We start from the raw sequence: 23,225 nt of genomic DNA on the forward strand, positions 1-23,225 counted from the left end.
TTTCTTTTTTTTTTTAAATTAGGTCTTTTCATCTTTTAAAAGCATCACTAATATCCTAGCTTTCTTCATGTGTGCATTACTGAAGACATCTTGGTTCTTAAAGAATTTATCATACCTTCTGACTACTTAAAAAAATAAAAATAAAGAAGTTATATAACACTTAGATTGTTATTGCTTGTTGTGCCACTGTACATTTGGCACAAGTGTTAAGAATGATTCGCTGCAGTTAGTTATTGTGAAGTTCAATGGACACGTGATCATAGAATCATAGAATCCTTAGAGTTAGAGTGATAAAATGTTATGCATTACTTGTCAAAGAAACTTGCAGCAGCACCCTCCAAGCATTTCTTAAATGGGAAAGGAAATCTAATGGGGTTATCCATCTTAAAAACTTTTGCACAAATTTCTAAACTCCTCTTGTGTTTCTCTTGAGTTACTTTGCTCTCTTGAGCATCACTGGCTAGCTGGCCTCTAGTTTTAACTGTGATGCACCAACCCTTTCACTCACCGAGAAAGTGTAACAGGGAGGGGGAACGGCTGTTTATGTGGGTTGATAGTGATAGGACAAGGGAGAATGGTCTTAAACTGAGACAGGGGAAATGTAGGTTAGATTTTAGGAGGAAGTTTTTCACTTAGAGGGTGGTGTTGCACTGGAACAGATTGCCCAGAGAGGTTATTGGATACCTCATCCCTGGTGGCATTCAAGGCCAGGGTGGGTATGGCTCTGGGCAGCCTGGTCTAGTGGTTGGCAACCCTGCCCATGGCAGGGGAGTTGAAACTAGATGATCTTTGAGGTGCTTTTCAACCCAGGCCATTCTGTGATTCTATGAAAGCTGTGGTGACCTATAGCATTGACCTGATTTTAAAACTGCAGCTTCTCTGGCACCATAAAGCTTCTTGATGGAATAAGCGTGTTCTCAGATTTTAGTCTGGCTTTAGTATGAAGCTGACTGTATTTATGGGGCAATCCTTCCTGCTTAGTTGTTGCAAGTCTCACTCTATAATGAAAACTGAATGTTACCTGTGGACCCTTCACAAGCAGTGTCTGGTGCTCTGAATCAGACTCTGATCTGTCTTCTTCCACTTGAGGTTGTGAAGTATGCCTGGTGGTGATCTTTCTTACAAGTTTGCAGAATCTGACAGCCTTTCAGGTATCATGTTTTCCATGGGCATAAAAAAGAAAATTTCTTTTGGTGGCAGCAAACACTTGCTATGTTTTACAGATGAAGCACTAATCAGTTGGAGCCTTGGTGCAGGAACAAATATAGATTGGAGGCCACCCAGACTGTTTTGAAAAAGGATCACAAGACTTCAGCAAGGTATAGCAAGCTGGTAAATGACTCAAGGATATGATGGGATGAAACAACAGTGATGACTTTATATGATTGGCAAAACTTTAAGAAAGCTGAAAGAAATGTCTTTCTAATAGTGGGACGAGCAGTTTTCTTTTGCATTCATTACATTTTGTGTATGTGTTTCCTTAGGAAGATGCTCTGTATTTGCAGACTAGTGCATTTGCCAAGTACTGCTGCAATTAGAATAGTAAATATTTGTTTTTGATTGAAAGCCCAGTAAATATTTGTGTATAACCCATGTGAATAGCTGGAGCCATTTTAGAGCTACAGCTGAGCAGACATAACCCTGCACTGGCCTTTCTGGGAAGTTTTCTTCTTTTTTTCTGACAACTGAGTCATATAGTTTTGTCGGTCAGGACCAGAAACAACTGCCATGCTCTTCACCTTCCAGAGATCTGAGACATGAGCCATGCAAAAACACAAAAATAAAGATGATCCCCAAATGTTTGGATTTGTCTGAGCTTGAATTTTAAACGGCAAAGTCCTCATGCAGCTCTGCATTATGGGCCTGTCTCTAATTGTAAGGTCAGTTTATGCAAAAAATTTGGCATAGCTTTTTTTTTTTTTTTTTTTTTGACAGGGAGAGAAGGTGGCAGGACAGAGGAATGGTTATTTATGATCCATTGAGAAAGAATAAGGTTGCTCTTATTCTTCAATTTACTCCAGGGTTCCTGGTTCTTTCCTTAAGTTTCTGTCTTTCTGTTTGTTTCCCATATATGTGTATTATATTCTACTGAAACCTGAAAGGTCTTCTCTTTTCTGTGTCTAGAAATCATCTTGCTGAGACTCTACAGAAATAGTTCTTATTACATAATGTAACTACAGTTGTATGGCCAAATCAGTGTTTAGCTGTGACTTCGTGGTTCAGTTCTCAATTCTTCTTTATGACATCTTCACAGTGACATAAATAATGTAGTCAAAATGCCTTCTTAGTTCTCTTGTTCTAATACAAGCCCAGTGCACTCTCCCAAATCATCAACCTGATGAGAAAACTGAGTGCAAGTCAAACTGTAAATGAGTTCTGTTTCTGCTGGCTGAACTCTTGATGTGCTGAGGGAGAGCTGATGCAGTGAGATGAGTGAGGCTGCAGTGTGAGTTCAGTAGGCAGAAAGAGATATACGCTTTCACTGTTGCTGATAGGCCTTGCAGGAGGCCTGAAGGGATGATCTCTCCTCTTAGGTGGGGAATGTAAAAGCTGTAGGCAAGTCTAGAGAAGAACAAAAATGGGAAGAATATGGAAGTGCGATGATGAAGTAAGATTGTGCTTAGCAATAAGAATGTGAACATTAACACTGAAATAGCAGTTCACTCCTGTGAATCTGTGTACAGGATTTGTTTTTGAGGTAGAAATGTTCCACACACGTTCTTATTTCATGCTTGTTCATCTCACCACTTTTGCTTTTGCTTAAAGCATCTGGTGATGGCTATTGCCTTCACAGGACTCACTCAGTGTTTACTTATGTTCTAGCATAATCTAACCATATCCCCAGGAACTTCCTAAATATGAGGCATGTCTAAATATGAGAGACATAACCAGATCATCAGTAGGTGGTATGTAAGATAACTCCAATTCCACATGAGCAATATCCAGATTTGCAGTCTGCTACATTCAGTTCAGCACAGATTGTAGAATGATTATCTGTGGTTATGTTAACAGACACATAGATATGTGGCACTAGTGATTCGTATCTTTATAAATATACCTGCATCAAGCATATACAGAGATAACTCTTTTAATTTCCTCCTTTGCATACCTCCCCTGAAAGATTAATTCCACTCTATGGCTGCAGACTTACAGTTCAGCAGTGTAGAATTAAATTGTGACATTTTGGGTCACTCACTGAATGTGAGCAGTTGTTGAGCTTGATGGTTGAAAATTGATTTTTCAAAATTAACACATAGGTGACTTACTAGGTACTAAAACATAACAAGTTTTTACGTGGTCATATAGAAGTGTGTACCTTTGTAAACTTTCAAGGTCTTTTTTTTTTTTTTTTTTTTTCAGACTTAGTGCTCTAAATTCACTTGTAAATTATTTGCGTTCTTGTTTTCTGTTGGGGTCTTTCATTAATGTCTACAAGAAAATGTCCAACCTCTCTGTACTTAGAAATTCCTCAAATACTTCTGTTGAATATAGTGCAAAATCACTAATCAGTATCTCATCCTATAAATTCATTAGCCAGTTCTGAATGAGTCTGTGATGCTCAGCTGAGAGGTTGAGGAAGGGGGCTGCATTTGTTTCCTCACCCAGAAGACTAAGATGAACACCTGAGTGTGTGAGGGGTACTGTAATTAAAGAAGCTGGCTCCTCTTGCTGAAATATTTCCCCAAGTTCATGAAGCAGGAGGATGGATGGAGTATGAAAGAAAGCACAGAAGGAAAGCTGACATGTTCTTCCTCTGTCTTCCTGCCCAGCTTGGCCATTCTCTTGGAATGTAACTTGGAGACCTGATACCTCCTCTGGGGATGTTGCATTTACATGGCATTTTGCTGCACATTCACCTCTAATGACTAGGGAAATTGGAGAGTTTATGTTTTTATCTTGCTTATTCAGGGTGCATAGAAGTTAAGCAATACACCTTCCAAACACTTCTAAATGTTTATCAGCAAACAGTCTAGCAATGAAACATTCACCTTGACACATGCTTATTGTGACTCTTCCTCAAAAGTAAGAATCTGAAAGTAAATCTGGGAAAACACAACCTCTGAGAATTTTCAGGTGGATTCACTTCATGAATATTTCCATGATGTGGGCTCTTTACTTACCCAGTGACTACAGAAATTAAAGTATAATAAAAAAATGCAGCTGAAGGGAATGCAAGTCTTCTAGGACATCATCTGGCTCATAGCAGGACTGAATCAGTCTCACTCCTTAGAGACTCTCAACTTGTCCTTAATTCTCCTAATGGTGGGTGTTTTGTCCAAGAAAAACATTCCTGTGCTTCACTATTCCTTTACTCCCAGTGTTTTCCTTAAAATGTATAACCTAATCACATTTCTCCTTGTTCTGACCATTGTAGATTAATTTGTTCTCTCCTTTTTTTTTTTTTTTTTTTCAGCAGCTCATTTCTTTTCTTTTTAGGAAAGCCCAGTTTCTCAGTTTGTTTTGCAGTTCATGATTTCTGAACTTCAGACCATTCCCATGACTCTTTTCTGGAATTTCATGAAATGATACAAGTCAGGGCATAATTATTCAGCTGAGTTCATAGAACCGTAGAATCACAGAATGCTTAGAATTGGAAGAGACCTGTAAAGGTCATCTAGTCAAACTCTTCTGCAATGTATAGGATGTGCACAGCTAGAGGGGTTGCGCAGGGCATGATCCAGCCTTGCCTTGAAAGCCTCCAGGGTCAGGGCATCCACCAGATCTCTGGGCAGCCTGTTCTAGTGCCTCACCACTCTCTATACTACTATAAAAGACCTTTTCCTTATATTCAACCTAAATCTACACTTTTTAAGCCTGAAGTCATTTCTCCTTGTTCTATCACCACAGACCTTGATAAAGAGTCTGTCCCCTTCTTTCCTGTATCTCCCCTTTAGATATTGAAAGGCCACCTTGGAACCTTCTCTTCTCCAGGCTAAAGAGCCCCATTTCTTTTAGCCTGTTCTCACAGGAGAGGTGTTCCATCCCTTGGCTCATTTTTGTGACCCTCCTCTGGACATGCTTCAACTGGTCCACAGCTCTGCTGCACTGAGGACTCCACATCTGGATGCAGTACTCCAGATGAGACCACACCAGCGCAGAGTAGAGGGGCAGGATTGCCTCCCTTGACCTGCTGGCCACACTTAAAAAAGCCAAATAAAGTGGACACTTCATATAACTTGCAGTTTTTACTCCTGCACATATGTTCCAGGGTGATGGTTACAACTTTATTTAGCCAAAATTCCAGTTCTTTTCTTGTAAGCAGCAGTTCTGTAGAGTCCTCACATCTTCTATCCATGGGCGAGTATTCCTACTTTACTGTTATGATATTATACTTACTGGCATAGTTTTCACCGTGTAAATTATTAATGTTATTTGAAATTCCAGTCTTGTCCTCCCAGGCAGATTTCCCTCTAGCTTCAACATCATTAATTTAAGTTGGTGTTTAACTTTGAATCTGCTCAAGGTACTCCAAGTGGCCATCAAGCACTTTGACCACTAGTCTGTGCACCGAATCTGCTCAGGGCAGGTGGTTCTGATCCTGAGCACAGCTCAGGGGCTGGTGGAGAACAGCCTGGGCACCGGAGCAACCAGTATTGCTATGAAACATTACACATCACAGATAAAAGATTTTTCTGATCTATTACATGTTGAAACCTTTGGGTTTCAAGATGAAGCTCTCAATTCATTGTGTGCATTAAGGGACGTTACCATTTATACTTCCATTATGCCTTCCTAAATGGTAGGAATGTGGTTGAAATACAAGTTAAAAATCCCATTTTTACTTAAATTGTTGGCCAATCCCTATAGTGAAGGAAAGTGCAGTAAGAAGGTTGCATCCCATTTTGAAGATTAGAGAACTAAGGTCCTGAGGAATTAGCAACTTGTTCAAGGTCTTGGAGAAATATGGTAAGCAAGCAGGGTCCAATCCCAGCTGCGTCAACTCCCAGACCAGTGCCTTAACCACAAGTCCATCTTTCTGCTCAGCTTGGTCTTTCTGTCTGCTTCCTGGGCAGAGCCCAAGGCCTTGGTGAAAGATCAAGATACAATGTAAGCAAACTTGTGTTTATTTAAAAATGTGGTATACTTGGTAGGCTCTCAGATAATCAGCTTGGCTGCTGAGTTGCTGGAGATGCTGGTGTGCGTCATGGGAGTTTGTGCTGCATTGGTATGTGTATAAACCCTATGACAAATACCAGTGTAGCCAAAGCAGCCTTTAGGAAGCAGGAGGCACCTCAGCTGGAGTTGATTACCACTTCAGTATATCCTGTCGGCTTGGAGAAAATCTGGCAAATGCATGTTGGGAAGAGAGGATAGTGAGAATAGGAAGGAATTAGTGGTCATAGAGAGGTCAGAGTGAGTGGCACAGCTTGTTAATATTAGACTTGAAGCCAGACGGGCTCATAAGATATATTGAATTTGGGAAAGGTGATACACAACTCTGTTTGGATGCCTATCCCATGAATTCACTTTGAGATTTGGCTAGACCAGCTTCATAAAGATCCCAGCTTTCTTGCTTTAATACAAGTTCTGTAAGTGGAGGAAGTGCATGCCTACATCACAGGTGGGCTGTCTTACAAATTTGTTGAAGTACTGAGCCCAATCATCAAGCAGATGTCACTGACAGATACAGCTTCTGATTGAGGATGGCCTCTTTTGCTAGACACTTCTTTTATTAGGTATTCATTTTTGAGTATAGCAAACAAACATTACTTCAGAGAACATCACCTGGTTTAACCTACTTGGATATTAATCCAAAAGAAGGGGACCATCTCTGAAAGATATATATGACAGTGAAGTGATCTGTAGGAGACACACATCTTTAGCATACTTAGCCATGGATCAAATATCTCTGCAATGCCTAGTTATTAAGGTGCTATATAAGGATATATTTGTGCTGCTCATTGTGATCATAGAGTGTCGAAATGGTAGGAATGAGAGGTAATGATGTTTGCGGGATGTGCTGTCATGGTTGGGAGAAGTCTCTATGCTCTAAGCTCCTCTTAGTAGGAGAAAGAAAGAAAGAGTTAATGAAGCTTGTGGGGGGGGAACAGGAAATGTCCCAGCTGGAGCTGATTATGTCTGCTGTGTGTTCAGATGGGAGACATATGGAAGAGAGGAAGATGTGTTGCCTAGTACACAAGGATCTGCTTTTGGTAATGAAATGGACCTTTTGCACTTGTGAAGTCTCCCACTGTACTTAGGGATGGATCCTCTGGGCTGCTGGCTAAATGTCAACTCACACTTTACCTTCACTGTCCAAGGAAAAGCATAGGACGTGAAGGCTGCCCATCTGCCCGCACCTGGCCAACAAGCAGGCCTGCCTGCTCCTATGTAGACCTGTGCAATTCCTCACCATTCCTGCCCATTTGCCTGCGACTCAAGGTAAAACTGTGTTCTGAATTGGCCAGGCAACAGTGAGTCAGAGACGGGAGTGTAATAGAGAGTTAATTGTGACTGTATCTAATTAGCAGGGCATATGACCTCTGCACGAAGTCCTAATTCATAAGCAGTTACAGTATGTACTAGTTTCTTTTGAGTCATCAAAGGAGGTTCACATTCCTCCTATAATGGAGCCATGGGCATAATCTTGTGTCCAGCTGTGGCTAGTACCAGAATCTGTGTATTACAGTTTCTAATGAAGCCATCTCCAAAATACTTGTTTGTGGCTATTTTAAAAAGCATTTGTTACTGAGTACACTCTTTCTTTCTTTCTTTCTTTTTTTCCCTGATGGTTTAAAACTGAGGCAGGAGTTTCTAGAAACAAGCCATGCTAGACACCTGCTTGGTTAATTTTCTCCATCTTTACAAGGTGTCTTGCAACCTCTGTCAAATCCTGGAGTTTCTCCTTGGATTCTGTGTGCAGCAGCTGGGGAGCATCAAGGCTCATGCACTAAGGCAGGGCTTTGATGTTGCTCCAGTGATACCGTTGATAACACCTGATTGTTTTCCATCTAGATCTCCTCAGAAATTGAACTTGATCGGACACATGTTAGGCCTGTAAAACTAGACAAAGACTTCTCCAATGGGGCTAAAAACAGCAGTTGTACAGCTTTGCTTTTGTTTTATTTAATAAACTGGTACTATTTTTCCTTTTTTCTCTCTTTTGCTGTGTGTGGTAGTGGGGCGGGGAGTGAAGAGGCAGATGTGGGGAGAGACTGCTCAGACTGAGCAGAGAACTGGGTGCCTTCCGGCTAAGTAGAGCTGCATAAAGCAAGTCATTTGTATCTTTAGGGAAGAAATCTGCAGCTAAGCACTCATAGCGGCCCTGATAGATTCAAATTCACTATCTGTCTTACAGTAGAAGGGCTCTTTTTACTGAACTGTTTCTCGCATACATAACCAGCTATTCCCCTGATGATTTAGGCTTGGTCAGACCCTGGAAAACATCCGTCAAAGTTTTGACATTTGAATAGAGTTGTGCAGATTTAGTTTTTCCTCAGTTGTGAGGAACAAGAACACCTTTCCTTGTAAAAAGAAAGTGGGTATTTCTACCACAGCTCTCATAACTGTAACAGCCAGAGGCAGTTTTTCCTGCTTATCAGTGCTGAATCTGGCTTTGGAGTAAAAAGTGACTGAGTAATCACAGCTGGGGTCAAATTGCTGCATTTTTATTTTTTTAAACATGAGAGCATTTTTGAGGTGATACTTAACATTTACACAACAATAGCTGTGGAATTTCACAGTCATTTCTCCAGAATGAAACCCACCTATGCATGGTTTGAGTAGACTGGTCTGACACATATGCTAGCCTTTGTTTCTTTTATCCTTCATGTTGTTATTGAAAGGGGTGGAAGGATCCCACACATGGGGATTTGATGATGAGACAGCCAAGCCTGACACAGACAGGGAAATGATTTAGTGATTCTCTGCCACGTACAGGTCTTAGGGATTGGAGCTTTCACCACCAGCCAGCTCCAAACCCAATGAGAGGATGAAATCTTCCCCTGAGCAGGATGTGCATACTTAGTCTGTGCCACGTAAAAGGTGTGGATTCAGACAGAAGTGATACGTTGGCCTTGCTGCTCATGGGTGGATGGTTTCTACTGAATGATACTGTTTGGGATAATTAGAGGTGGCTGTCATACACCCAAGCAGTTAAGGACATGCACAGCTTCAAATCCCACAGTAATTCAATAAACTTGATCCTATGCTGCTGAAACCAATGGTAGAACTCCCATCTTAACTTTCATTGCAGCATTATTGACATCTTCTGGAGTCAGGATTGTGAAATGCATTGAAGGAGTGGGAATTACTCTTGCATTTGTGAAATACAAATATCTGTATCATAATGCAAGGCAAATGTTCAAGTTTCCCTTTTTCATTCCCTTGAAGAATTCACATTCAGTTTGTAATGAATGGGGTGATCAGTGGCAGCACAGGAGAGGGAGTCTGTATGGCTCTACTCATTTTTTATGTGCAGTAAGGCCTGAATACATTACTCCAACTTCCTCTGCTGCTATAGTTTGCCTTGCCTGGGTGACTGGGATGCTTATGCTCTTCTCTGTTTTATCAGGGCTCTAGTACTCTAGCAAACACTTGTCTGACATATTACTGGCCTTTCAGATTTTTCTTATATTTGTTTACTTTTGATGACACAAATGATGTAAAAGCTTTTGCTAGATAATTACTTGAGCCTTAGTGTCTTTAAGTGTTTTCTAATGTTCTGCAGCCTGGTATGTGACTTCATTATTTTTCATGATCTGTTTTTTGTGGAGGTCTTGACAATCTCTGCTTGCGCATGATGAAACAAATCTGTATGCAGAACCCGAATCTTTGCAGAAAACATCTTTGGTTTCTTTAACAATGATGTTTAAAACACCACTGATAATTAGATTCTAAGTGACTTGCTGGAGTTCATACGAGATCTTCAAAAGATCAACAACCTAATGATTGAATGGGTGTTCCTATTTAAATATTTGCAAAAATCTGCTAGCTAATAAAAGACTTATGATGCAGCAACTAAAACTGTTTTAATAGTTTTTGGTAAATAAAATGTGAGACCTGGGACTGTTCAGCCTGGAGAAAAGAAGGCTGTTGGGTGATCTTATCAATGCTTATAAATATCTAATGGGCAGGAGTCACGTGGTTGGGGCCAGGCTCTTTTCAGTAGAGCCCAGCGACAGAACAAGGGGCAGTGGGCACAAACTGAAAAGTAGAAAGTTCCAAATGAACGTGAGGAAAAACTTTAATTTGAGGGTGACGCAACACTGGAACAAGCTGCCCATAAAGATTGTGGAGTCTCCTTCTCTGAAGATATTCAAGACATAGGTGGATGCTTTCCTGTGTAATCTAGTTTAGGGAATTTGCTCTAGCAGCTTTGTTGGACTATTTGATCTCCACAAGTTCCTTCCAAACCCTACGTTTCTGTGATTGCTTGGAAGGTAATTGAGATGTACCTGAAGATACAAATACTCAAATACCTCTCTCAAAAACAAATGATGTTTACAGAGTTCTAATTATTGTCAGGATAAGGTCTGGATTCTGGCTTTTTAAGTAACGTTTCATTTCCCTGTTTTCAAGAACAAAGGTCAGGCTATTATGGTTAAAAGGATGAATATCCTTGTGCTATTCACAAACATTTAGGTATGGGGGTTCTTGCTGTCCTCTATGATCTGACACTGCTGTAGTTTTAGTGGTGCTAAGAAGCACAGAAGTGCTAATGAAGGCTCTGGCCCTTCCTCACTGCTCAGTTCTTTGCAGGACTTCTTTGCAAGAAGAGCCTGAACCTGAAATTTGGTTTGTGTACTGCTTCTTGTTTCACTGTTGCAGCAAAGCAATCTAGGCAAGGTGACATAAGCTGGAACAGCAGCCTGGCTGTGGCCAGGGGGAAAATAAAGGTTATGTGACCCCCACTATCCCACATAAACCAGATCAAGGAGGGGAGACAGTGATGTGAAGTATGGGCTAGTTTTTAGTATTTTTCCCTTCTTCGTTCTGCTGCTGAGTAGTGTTTCATCAACAAACCTTTCTGATGAGACCAAATGAATCTGTGAAGCACATGGGAGGGGAAGAATGAAAATAATTGTATTTTGGGAAGAAAATATTATGAGATTTTTAGCTGATCTTATCCCCCAGCTGAAAATAAAATCCCTTTCTGTACAGATGAAAAAAACCCCATTCCAAAACAAGGAATGAATTTCTGCGTAAATATGGCTTAATGGCTAAGAGTATGTAATGTTTTATCTGTGATTCAGCATTCGGATTCCCGAAGGTTATTCAGCTAGTCTAAAATATAATATGCTTGGAACAATGACAGCATCCCTTCTGTTATACTGTAGAAACTTTTGCAGTATCTTGTTAAGGATCAGTGAAAAATGAAACATAATTCCTTAATCCCCAGAGAGTCATCTAGCATAGCAGATGAAATGCATAAGGAATAGTTATGAAGAAGAAAATAATGGACTGGCTGTTTTGTTAAACTGAAAGTCTTAGGTGGCAACTCCTGTTCTGCCATTGTTGCTAACCTCCTTGCAACCCATGCCCAGTTAACAACACCGCATCAGTGCCCTTACCGCCTGCGCCCCAACCCTGCACAGGGGCACGAGAGACGCATGACCCAGTATGTAGCTCAAGTGCCGATTTATTGCTGCGCAACACTCGCTTATATACCGTGACACGCGACCGCCCCATGACCCATTAAGCACCACCCAGAACCACCCCCTGTAGCTACCACCCACTGTAGCCCGAGTACCACCCACACCAAGTACCACCCACATCTCCCCTCCCTCTATGCACAGCCATGAATAGAAATTTCTCTGTTGTTGTTTTTTTTTTTTTATTTTGCATTGATATCTGTCTGTAGAGCAGCAAAGTTTCACACACAGCCAGACGTCAAACTGATAGTTAATTATATACATGAAGAGAAAATGCCTGCTTTCTATCTCTGCACATTAAAATTATGAAATGTTTATGTTGAGAAGATTGGCCTTAGTGTATGGAAGCAGAAGTTCTGTAATGTTTGAGGATGTTCTATCACAAGGGAAAGACATCATCAGTACAGCGGCTGTGAACTCATGTATTTTCTTTTGGATTCATCAGCAAAGGACTGAGCAGTTACCAGTGGACTACTAGACTTCATAGTGTGTGGAAGTTATGTTTGGGGAAAGATTTTCTCAACGCAATATAAGGCAATGGGGTAGCTGGTTCTCACTAGTAACTTGGAGATTGACATATTTAATTCTCCAGGTGGCCTTGGGAGCTGTATCCTAACCAGCACATACTGGTTACAGCAAAAACTGCCGATACCTACAGTGTACTGTAAGATATTAAATCAGGTAGGACGGTAGAATGGGATTACATTTTAGTAATACATTAAAACCATAATATTTAGTGTGTTCCAGCTCCCTCCTCCTCAGCACTAACATTTCTTATGTGCTTAAAATTCTCATCAGCCTGTGTGTGGAAGTTATACTGCTGTGCTTTGTACTGCTACTACAGTTACCTTGGGACAGAGGAGGAAGTAGACATCAACACTGGCTTGGGACTCCTCTCAGGGGGAGCTGTGTGCTATGCTGTATGCTAGTTCAGGTCAGCTTGCTGAGGAGCTGTCATCAACTTAATAAATTGAATAATACTGCCTCTCTTAAGGCTTGGAAGGACTGTGGCTTAGAGAATCACACATCCAGGCTCTCCCTAAATGGCAATTTTAAGCCTAATCCAAATAATTAGCATTCAAACATTGGTGCCTTACTCTGGCAAATTTAGAATATCACATGTTATAGTTCTGTCCTTTTTTTTTTTTTTTTTTAAACTAAGACTGTGGATCTCATTAAAAGGTAAACCAATATCATAGCATGCAATTGGCTTGACTGTGGTATATCCTATATTTAGCCCTATATTTAGAACGGATGCCACAGTAAGGTATTTATACTGTATCCTGGCCAATGTTTACTTTTAATGATGCCATCTGTGCTTCAACATTGCTCTCCTTCAAAAGCTTTAAAAGAAATTCAAAGTAGGAACTGATACTTAAAAATGAATTGGTATGTCTCTGACATATTCCGTTTGTCAAAGATTTTGCAGAATGGTGGGACAGCTGCCACTGTAGAACTAGAAAATTAACTCAGCTAATGGGGACCCTGGCTTATGAGAGCAATAAGGTAATATAAATAAATAATCAACAGTGAGTTTTCCATCTTAAATAAAAAAGAAAACCCAAGAAAACCACAAAATCTTTCTGTCCCAAACGGGACAAAAAACAATGTTAAACAAACAGACAACTATGACAAGGGAGAAGTTCTGCAGTTTGGAGCTCAGTGTGTGTAATGGCATGGTCTTCTGTCTGAATGCACATGTTCAGGAAACTGCCTTTCAGATGAGCAGTATCTTTAATTCTGGGTGCTGCTGTCTTGGCAAAGCACAGAGGAATATAGTGCATACATCTCTCCCATGTTGCCCTGGATGCTATCCTTAGTCTTTTCCCTCATTTGGCTGAGTTGAGAGAGTGGCCAGGAGGTGAACATGCCTCTGCTAGTTCCCACAGCAGGGTCTTGTTCAGCATGGCTACTCTGACACTTGTACCAAGCAAGAACCTCAGGAGAGCAATGGATTCAGCCCAGGTGTTAGTTGTGATGAGGAGAGATTAAGAGGTGTCTTTTTTAATGTGAATTTGTGCTTGGCCACTTTAGATCCGTGTTGCATTGTAGCAGTACTGAGGTGTTTCAACCAAGCATGTTGCTGGAATAGTCTCATAATATCAGTGGGTGTGATCTATCTCACAGCACACATGGTTTGAGCTGTTGTAGTTGCTGACTTGATTGAGCCTTCACACAAGTAACCAGCAACAGTCTTTTCCTTGAAAGAAAGCAGCATTCTTATAGCCCGCTGAGATCTTAGTGATCTCTTGAATGCTTGCAAAATACTCCTGAATATACAGATGTTTACAGGTCAGAGTAAGAGAGATAACTTTCCAATTATCTCAGGAGTCAGCAAGTAATGGAAGACTGAAGTTTGCTCCAGTTAAACATATTGTTTGTAACATAAATTGTAATTATCATTGATTATTCAGTGAATCTCCTGTACAGCTTTATGCATAATGCTGCAGAGTTGTTTATGTTGGTACTTTAATTGTAAATGGTAAATTGTAAATAGATAGACTTGGAAATGTGAATTTAGCTATATGATATAATGCAAGTGTATTGTTATTCCTTCCAATTTTTGCAGCTAATAAGCATTGTTTGATTAAAATACTAGAATCTATCAGGTGGATAACAAATATACAAGCCAGTCAGGTTGACCACCATAACGAAAAAAAACATAATTCTAGAGGGGAAACAGATCCTGAGCCTTATGCAGTGCCCTGTTCAAATCTTCAATCATGCATACAAACTGTAAGTAATGTTTATAACTGATACTTTTTGCAGGTACTGAAGAAACTTCCCATAGTTTACTTACCAGAGAGGAGAAATGTAATACAGGCAGAATCCTACGTGCAAATATGAAGTTGCATTGGGCCAACACTGGCCAAGTCTTCAACTATTTTTGCTCTTTCTTAGCTTTGTATGTCACCCAGACCCATAGTTACTGTAACATAGCAGGGGTAATTATAATGTTTTTTCTCACAGTCCTTGATGCAGTTGAGAAGACTAAAGGAAAAAGGAAATCCTAATGCTTTTCAGCAAGCTATAGATGCTTATATGACTTATCCTCTGAAAATAAGCATGTGATAAAATAAAAAAGGGGTATAAAGAGCAATAATAAAAGATCTGGCCAGGAATATTCCTAAATGACTAACAAAAGTTACACTTTTTGGCTGGTTTTTTTCAGCTGTTTACTGAGTGGAGTAAGTAACTTTGCAAACCTGGGGAGGCTGGAAGTAGAAAGCTAGTTCTGGTCTCTGTAGATAACGCTTTGACCATGTGAATTTTTTATTCTGGAAGGAAATGAAAACTAATAGAATTGATAAAACTTGGAAAGGACATGGTATGCCACTAATAAGTGAGCATTTCCTATTGCCTTACATCCTATTAGTGGTGAAATATATGCAGCTGCTTAAAAGGAAATTTACAGTTGGTTGGCAGATTCCACGTAGCTGCTGCAGATAGACTAGGTGCTGCTTAGTAGTAGATAATGAGGAAAAGTAAACTTCAGAAAATCTCTGGCTTCTTTCCTAAGCATTTAGACAGCTGAATTACTGGACCCTTGCTAATGGTTGGCTGTGCCTCGGACCCCAGTATGTGAAAAGTGATTTCTTCAAGTTAATTCCAAGAAACTGCACACTTTGCGTGGCTCCCTGTGGTTCTTTCTGTACCAGGAAATTGTGAATTAACTTTGATTAAACTTTGTTGATGGTATCTAAATTATAAAGTGTCATGATAAATTCAACTGGCAACTTGGGCAATGAGACTGATGGGAGTTTTCCTCTAAGTGCCCTGAGGCCTTCAAAACCGAGGGACTCTTGGCAGGACATCCAGTGCACAGCTCCATGGGTTTTTGTATTTTCAAAAGCTAATGAAACAAATGAGCCTAGGAACAACCCCAAGGCCTCTGTCACTTAATTGAATTTGATTTGTCAAAAACCAAAATTATAAATGCTAGTCCTCTGTTCAGAAGTAAGAAAGGATTTTCAGTTGAGTAATGAAACAGTGAGGGCTCAACCTAGGTGATTTGGCTCTAAGTGAAATTGGGGATGCTGGTGGTTGTATGTGAATCCACTTCTGGTGGCCAGCAGTGATGGAGTAATGAGTGTGTTTCTCATTAGCAGCTGTTATTACACAAGAAGACAAATTGCCTTTTGGCAAATGATGTGGATCCTTTGGATCCTTTTCCTATGTCAAAACTTGTAAAGTTTCTCATATATATGTAACTTTTTTCCTGATTTTCTTTGCTATGTGGTCATTTCTAGCCCTGGGCTTTGGTATGGAAAGCCATGTTTGGCTGGGTAGCTAAAATAAGGCCTTATTTGTATGGCATTTGTTTACCTTTGCCTTTTTGTGAAAAATTATGATGGAGGTACCTTATTAGTTTGTGGACTCTGAAGTCTGTATTGCAGCGACCTTTGAGGACTGATGAGAACGTAGTACTAAATAGCTGGATTGGTGCTTAATTTCTATGTTAGAATTGTTGATGTGCTGTTGCTGGCTTTGTTGCATTTTGGGGCAGGAAGAAGGAAGGGAAGAAAATAACAGATGTAAGAGAAAATATCAAAGTGAGAGAAGTTGTCTCTGATGTAAGTTATGCAGACAGAACTAAAGCTGTCAGAGAAAATAGCTGCTGGAAGATTTCATGACAGTGGCTAAGTACCAAAATAAGTGAGTGATACACATTGGAGGAATAATCTTAATTTCACAGGGTGCAGCAGTGTTAGACATCAAGGGTGAGGTCCTGGAAACCAGTCAAAACAATGATTGTTGTGAACATTGTTTTGTGCTCAGCAGGAGTAAATATGGTAAATATCACTTCAGAAATTGTTAAGGAAGAGTTGAGAAGAAAACTGAATGTTATTAAGACTATTGTCTAAACTCATAGTCTGCCAGCATATGAATTGTACTAAGTGGTCCTTGTTACCCTGTCTCAGAAGAGATGCAACAGAGCTGGAAAAAATGCGAAGAAAAGCTTTTTTTTTTTTTTTTTTGTCTCTATTAAAGCATGGTCTTTGTATGAGGATAGATGAACTGTGCTAATGTGCATCTGAGGAAAAAGAACAATTGAGCACTGCTGATAGAGATCAGTATTAGAGAGATAATAAAGATGAATATTATAATAGAGATGAATATTATAATGAGCAGTTGGGAAGAGTGAACTGAAAAGTAGAAGATATTTTTCTTATGAAAGGTGATATAGAAAGTGCCAGAGAAATTCAGTGAGAATTCAGAATGGATTCTCCTGGAATGGTACATGTCCAAATGATTAAATTCATTGCTAGAAATGTTGTGGTCCAGAAGTACTGAAGAAAAACAACATCAACAAAAGACCACAACCAAGTTGGCGTATTTGTGTAGGTTAGAACCCTTGGGTGTGAACAGAGAGCAATCAAATGCAAACTTTTGACTTATGTGCTACTGACTTCCATAACCTGGAAGCCACACCAAAAGAGAGAAAAGAGGCTGCAACTGCACACCTGCCCACTGGTGCTTTTGTAAAGATAGCAAAACCTAGAAAACCTACCACTTAATTGATGGGTGAATCTTGGGTTATATATTCCCGTCCAGCAGTCTATTCCAAACGAGTTTTCTTTCTTCCCTGAGGAACTAGTGCTGATTAAAAAAAGATCACTGAGAGAAGCCTGAGAGCTGTCAAAAGGAAAAGGGAACTTGAGGCAGTCAGTGGATGGTACAGGGAGTACAGGTGGTGTTTTCCTCTACACCTTCATAGCAGAGAGGAATGCTGAGAGAACCAGGAGAACCCAGGAAAAAAAAAAAGAGAGAAAGGAAGACCTGCGGAACTGCAGGCCAATGAAGGAGATGTTAAGGAACATATGAAATGTGGAAGTGATACGAGAAAGCCAACATGACTTTATCAAGGGTAGATCGTGCCTGACTGATTTGGTGGCCCTCTGTGATGGACACAGCATTGGTGGACAAAGGAATAGTAACTGATGTCATCTACCTGGACTTCTGCAAGGCTTTGACATCATCCTGCACCACATCCTTATCTCTAAATTAAAGACAGATGAATGTGAAGGCTGGACTATTAGGTGGATAAATAATTGGTTGGATAGTCATCGCCAGAGGGTTGTTGTCAAAGACTATATGTCCAGGTGGAGGCTAGTCACAGGTGGTGTCTCCCAGGTCTCCTTCCTGGGACCAGTGCTCTTCAGCATCTTTATTGATGACATAGACAGTGGGATTGAGTGCACTCTCGGCAAATTTACCGATGACACCAAATTTAGTGGTGCAGTTGACACAATAGAAGGGAGGGACACCATCCAGAGGGACCTGGACTCACTCAAAAAATAGGCACACATGAGAATCTAATGAACTTTGATGAGGCCAAGTGCAAGGTGTTTCACTTGGTTCAGGAAAATCCCAGATACAAGCACAGACTGGGAGAAGAACTCATTAAGAACAGCCCTGTGAAGAAGGACCTGAGGATCCTCATGGACCAAAAGTTGGACCAAAAGCTGTACGTGAGCCAGCAGTGCACTTCTGCAGCCTGGAAGACCAACTGTATCAACAGAAGGGTGCCCAGCAGAGAATGGATTGTCCACCTCTGCTCTGCCCTTGCAAGGCCCCATCTGGAGTACTACATCTGGACCTCGAGCCCTTAATACAGGAAGGAGGAAGAGCTATTGGAGTTGATCCATAGGGGGGCCACAAAGATGATCAAAGGGCTGGAGAACCTCTTCTGTGAAGAAAGGTTGAGGGAGTTGAACTTGTTTAGCCTGAAGAAGAGAAGGCTCTGGGAAGATCTAGTTGTGGCCTTCCAGTACATTAAAGAAGCTTATAAGCAGGAGGGAGACTGACTTATGCAATTTGATGGTGTTAGGACAAGGGAGAATGGCTTTAAACTAAGAGAGGGTAGATTTAGGTTAGATGTTAAGAATAAATTTTTTACTCAGAAAGCAGTGAGGCTCTGAGACAAGCTGCCCAGAGAAGCTGTAGACACCCAACTCTGGTGGTATTAAAGGCCATGCTGGATGAGATCCTGGGCAACCTGATCTAGTGGTTGGCAACCCTTCCCATGACAGGGGTGGTCCCCTGCAATCTAAACCATTTTATGATATGAAAGATGCTAACATCATAACTTTTGGTATCTCTTACTCCCATTTCCCTTTGATCTTGCACTAAAATTACAAAGGTCCTCCTCTTTTGGTGGAAAGTGAGAAGGTGGCCTTTCTGGGCCCAAACGCAGCCAGAAAACATACACCAGCATGCTATGTGATGTTATCAGCTGCCCCATCAGTCAGGTCATATGCTTTACCACAAGCTCTATGGGCTAATATTTGCTGTGGTTTGAAATGCAGCTTTTTGGGAAGTTGTGGTTGATGTTTGTCACTGGCAGTGCTGTCTTCTTGTGGCTGTTACTAAGGCCAGCATGAGCATGGAAGAGGGGGGCCAACCATAATTATCCCTTCCCAGGAGGTAATGCTTTTAATGCTCCTGTTGGAAGGAGTAGAAAATGGGAGGATTGTTTTGCAGCACTACTGATGTTGATGATTGTGCTGCATGTCTTGCCTATGCTAGGTCATGTAATTGGGCCAGATGCATTCTTCCCTTAGCAGCTCAGAGGCTTCTGTGTTGCAAGAGAGAGTTCTTGAAGCCTGAAACATGAACTACATTATTTGTATGCTCCTTTATACCTCTATCCTTGCTATGAATTGCGTGTGTATTCTGTCTTGTTTTAGTTTTCTTCCTTCACTGGTGGTATCAGGATGTTCAGGACATTTAAATGAAATCAAATGTTACTATTTTTTCAGCAACAGAGCCTAGTCTTGCTGCAGATTTTGCTAATGTCACTTTCTCTTGCTGATTGCTGTTGAGGCTTCTGACCAGCTGCTGAGAGACACAAATCTCTATGATTTGTAACAATGGCTGGAATTGATTCAGAGCAGAAATATGTCTCAAAGAATTGTTGTTTCCCCTTGTTCATAGTAAAGTGTGTAGCGCTTCAATGCCCAAGAGCACGTATGGCTGCTAACCAAACAACATCCTGTTCAGATCCATCCTCCTACCTATTGATCACAAATCCTGTGGCTGCTACTACTGTGATATGTTTCCTCCCTGCTCCACCCACTCCAGGCTGCTGCTGGTGGTCTGCAGCTCCATATTTCCTTCTTCAAAGACCAAAATGTCCATGTTGCAGATGGTGTTCATAATAAGAATTGTGTCTCCAACAGTGCTAATGGCTGTGGGCTTCCTTTCATCCATCACAAATGTTTGAAACCATCTTCTAGCACCAACCACCCCTTTTTCAGTCAGCATAATGGGGCAGTTTTGTCTTGTGTCAGGGGTACCAGCAGGGATGATGAAAAAGTCTTAATTATAGTACCCTATGGATTCCCCATTTCCACTCATTCCTCACTGCTAGAGGTGGAATGAGATAGCAGCTATGAAGAAAAATCTTAAATTCTAGTTGTAGGAGTAGCCCATTGATCTTGTTGATTCATCTGATGTGAACTCAGAAATATCTTCCAAACTTTTGCTTGAAAATTAAATGCATTTTTAGGCTTTTAATGTGATACGAAGAAAACCTGAAAATGAATGGAAACTTTCCAGTGCAGCCTTTTTCAATTAAAGGTCACATCTTGATTTAGGAATTTTTTTTTTTTTTTTTTAAACTATTCTTATGTTTCTCTGATCTATTCAGTCTCTCTCAAACATGTTCTCTCTTTTTCCAGTGTGCAAAAGCAATACTTGGAATGCTGGGGAAAGTTGCTGGCTGTTTTAGAAACAATAGAAGATTTTGAAAGACCAGAAGTCCTGTGATAAAGAAGGCCAGAACAGTCAGTAAGTCACTGAGTACTCCAACTAAATCAGTAAATGTGACATTCCTCTGTGCTGGGTCTGGCTCCGTGCACAGCACTTACTACATGGCTTTCCTCTGGGCAATGTTTTCAGCCTCTAAGCTGTCATGGGAAAACATGAGATAGTTATTGGAGTGGTCTTGTAGAAAAAAGTGGGCCAGGAGTCAGCTGACAATACCTTATTTTAGTCTTTCCTCTGCTCTTCTGTATGTTTGTGTGGATCATTTTCTGCCTGCTCTTACACATATCTCCTGAATTCCTTGTCTGCTTAAAGAGCCTCTGATCTACTTTCTGTTTTACTTGCTTTAGCTGCTGTGCTGGACTCAGTTGACCAGATACAATATGCAGGCTTTCAGGTGATACTAAATTGATATCACAGAAAGATCAAGAAAAATCTGAGAGTACAATTGCCAAAGCATACCAGCAACTGAGGAAGGGCACAAGTTACTACTTCTGGAATTGAAACAAACAAACAAAGAAAAAACAATAATAAAAAAGCGCTACTCTTCATTTCCTGATTTTAATGGTATGATGTCCCAGGTTCAGATTTCATGCAAATACTATTGGAGAGGAAAACTTTTTGAAAATTAGGTAAGATAAATTCTCTTTGACTATTTCTGTAAGCTTGTCAGGTCTCAGCCGGAATGGGAGTTTGTTTTTTAAATCTACTCACAAAAATGTCTCCTTTATGTTGTTCATTCTGGGCAGTTCAGTGCATTAAGTGTATACTTTCTTCAATGCTTTTCTTTTTCTCTTGGAAAATAGATTTTAAATGAGAAAGTGTCTTTTCAATTTGAAGGCAGACGGCAATCTTTGTTTGAGACAATTGCAAACTAAGAAAGAATGAGCTGTCTGTTTTTAATTGGAAAGTACTTTCATGAAAAATAGCAGTTTTCAGTATTGCTTGGTTATTCTACAGCTTAATACAGTCAGAAAATGTTTTGGTCAAAGTAATTTTTACCATCAGTTGAATTATGTCTCCTTGGAGAAAAATAGGAGGAGAAATAATGTACAGAAAAAAAGTCTACCGATGCAACAGTGGATTAAAGCGAAGTTTTCAGTGGCATTCAGAACTCTCTCTCTTTCCTTATTAGAAGGTTGCATTACACTCTTTGCAATCCAAAATGTCATTTCCCAGTAAAGTGGGAGGTGAGGAAGGGTATGGATAGAGCCACAGAAGGCATGGAAAAATGTGTAAGTATGTAATGCCTGTGTAGCTGTCACTGCAGTCCTTCCCTTCACCTGGCCTTCAAAACCCTTGCTGTCTTTCTCCATGAGCTCCTATTGTTGCTGTTTTGACCTTAGCTCCAGTGTAGAAAGCTTAAACCTACAGACCAAAATACCATGCAGTGTAAAGCTAAGCAGTTTCTTAAATGAGGGTTTGAACCAGATCTCTTTTAGGGAGAAAGATGTGGTGTTAAACTGCTGTCCTCCTGCAGAGGCTTTAGTAGAGCTGCGAATTTCTATGCTTCGGAGTACCAGTCTTCATGGGATTTCAGACTCATCTGTTACAAAAGGCAAATGACCCCGGTTTGAACTTCCTCCAAGTCTTCCCCTTATTGCTCGAAAACCTTTTTTCTAGCCAACTGAGCAACAGTTCAGTTCCACCCCTTCTCCCTCAAACACCACTTCAGTTTCTGACAGCTTTCCTACGTATTGTATCTAATGCACACTGCATCTAAAGTCTTGAACTGAGTCTGGTTACTCATGGCATTTCATGGCAGGAGGGATTCTTGACTGGTGTGTGAATAGTTGCCCAAGTTTTCTGCTTCTGAAGAAGGGATTCTGTAAGTGTGGCTTCATCATTAGCAAGGATTTCACAGCAAGGATATGAAGTTTTCCAAGCCACATGGCAAGGACTGTTTGTCTCTGAAAAGTTTGCCTAAAAGAGAGAATAGAGAGGAGGTTCTCTAGTAACTTTCTTCCATATAAAGATTTTAAGACATAATAGAAGAAGCAGTGCTATTTCTCAGTTTGCTCCTGCGTCTTATTGTGGGCACTGACTCCTGCTCTAGATTTCCAATGATTTCTGTGGTCCTGAAAGTCCTCCATTCTTGTTCCTTCCATCACTCACTACTCTTGGTTTATTCTTCCTTTATATTTTACAAAAGAGTGGCTAGACTCTAATAGTTTCATACTCCTGTTTGCTTCACAGCCTCCCCTAAAGTATAGTGCCAAAACATCTCCTTTTCCCAAATGAGTACCTATGGCTTTTTCGCTCTTTCTATCTTCAGGAAACACCTGAAAGAGACACCTAGTCAAAACCCTTTCCATCAGCATCAAACACCATCAGCTGTACTGGAAACAGACATTGTCTGAAGGAGTTAGAGTGACTCGGGATGGAAGCCTGTTTTGTTCTTTATTTTACAAGGTCTTACAAAACCTCTGATAACTGAAATGGGGAATCTCTGCAAGTCCATTGTGAAACTGCATAAATTTAGAACTTAACGAGTTGTAATTAGTGGCATTGTAATGATCTCCGTATGTTAGTAATTTGTTTAGTAAGAAATGCAGTTGTTTGCCATTCTGCGCTGCACTATGACAAATTAAAATTCAAACCATACAAGCCTCTGTCTTTCATAGATCTCTTATACAATATGTTTGTCAAGAATGTCCTAATATAAAAAGATGTGCAAAGCAGGATGCACAGAACTGTTCTATCTTGTTTCCATGGTGCCTCTTTGTATGCGAGAGGATCAAGTACATGCATGCCTGATTCTGTGTTGCAGGAGGTTCAGACCATCTTGAGGCTTGGATAAAGCAGCACTCAGACTATAGATTACCTTCTATATTACAGTACATCCTGAACTTAAAAAATAAC

At 40.5% G+C, this 23,225-nt stretch overlaps 1 long non-coding RNA gene across 13 annotated transcripts in view; it reads left to right on the forward strand.

Moving 5' to 3' along the window:
* The first annotated feature begins 2,235 nt into the window (after positions 1 to 2,235).
* LOC116231831 (uncharacterized) overlaps positions 2,236 to 23,225 on the forward strand; it is a 287,614-nt gene continuing 266,624 nt past the window's right edge. For 3 of the 13 annotated variants that reach the window (XR_016463974.1, XR_016463975.1, XR_016463971.1), the window contains exons 1-2: positions 2,238 to 2,365; positions 20,279 to 20,387. This is a non-coding gene — a long non-coding RNA (uncharacterized LOC116231831). Of the gene's footprint in view, positions 2,366 to 20,278; positions 20,388 to 23,225 lie in introns of all 13 variants that reach the window. The other 10 variants (XR_016463976.1, XR_016463973.1, XR_016463978.1 and 7 more) reach the window with 8 other exon arrangements.

Source organism: Phasianus colchicus, chromosome 2 (genome assembly GCF_987193195.1).
Source record: "Phasianus colchicus chromosome 2, bPhaCol1.hap1.1, whole genome shotgun sequence".
NCBI lineage: Eukaryota > Metazoa > Chordata > Aves > Galliformes > Phasianidae > Phasianus > Phasianus colchicus.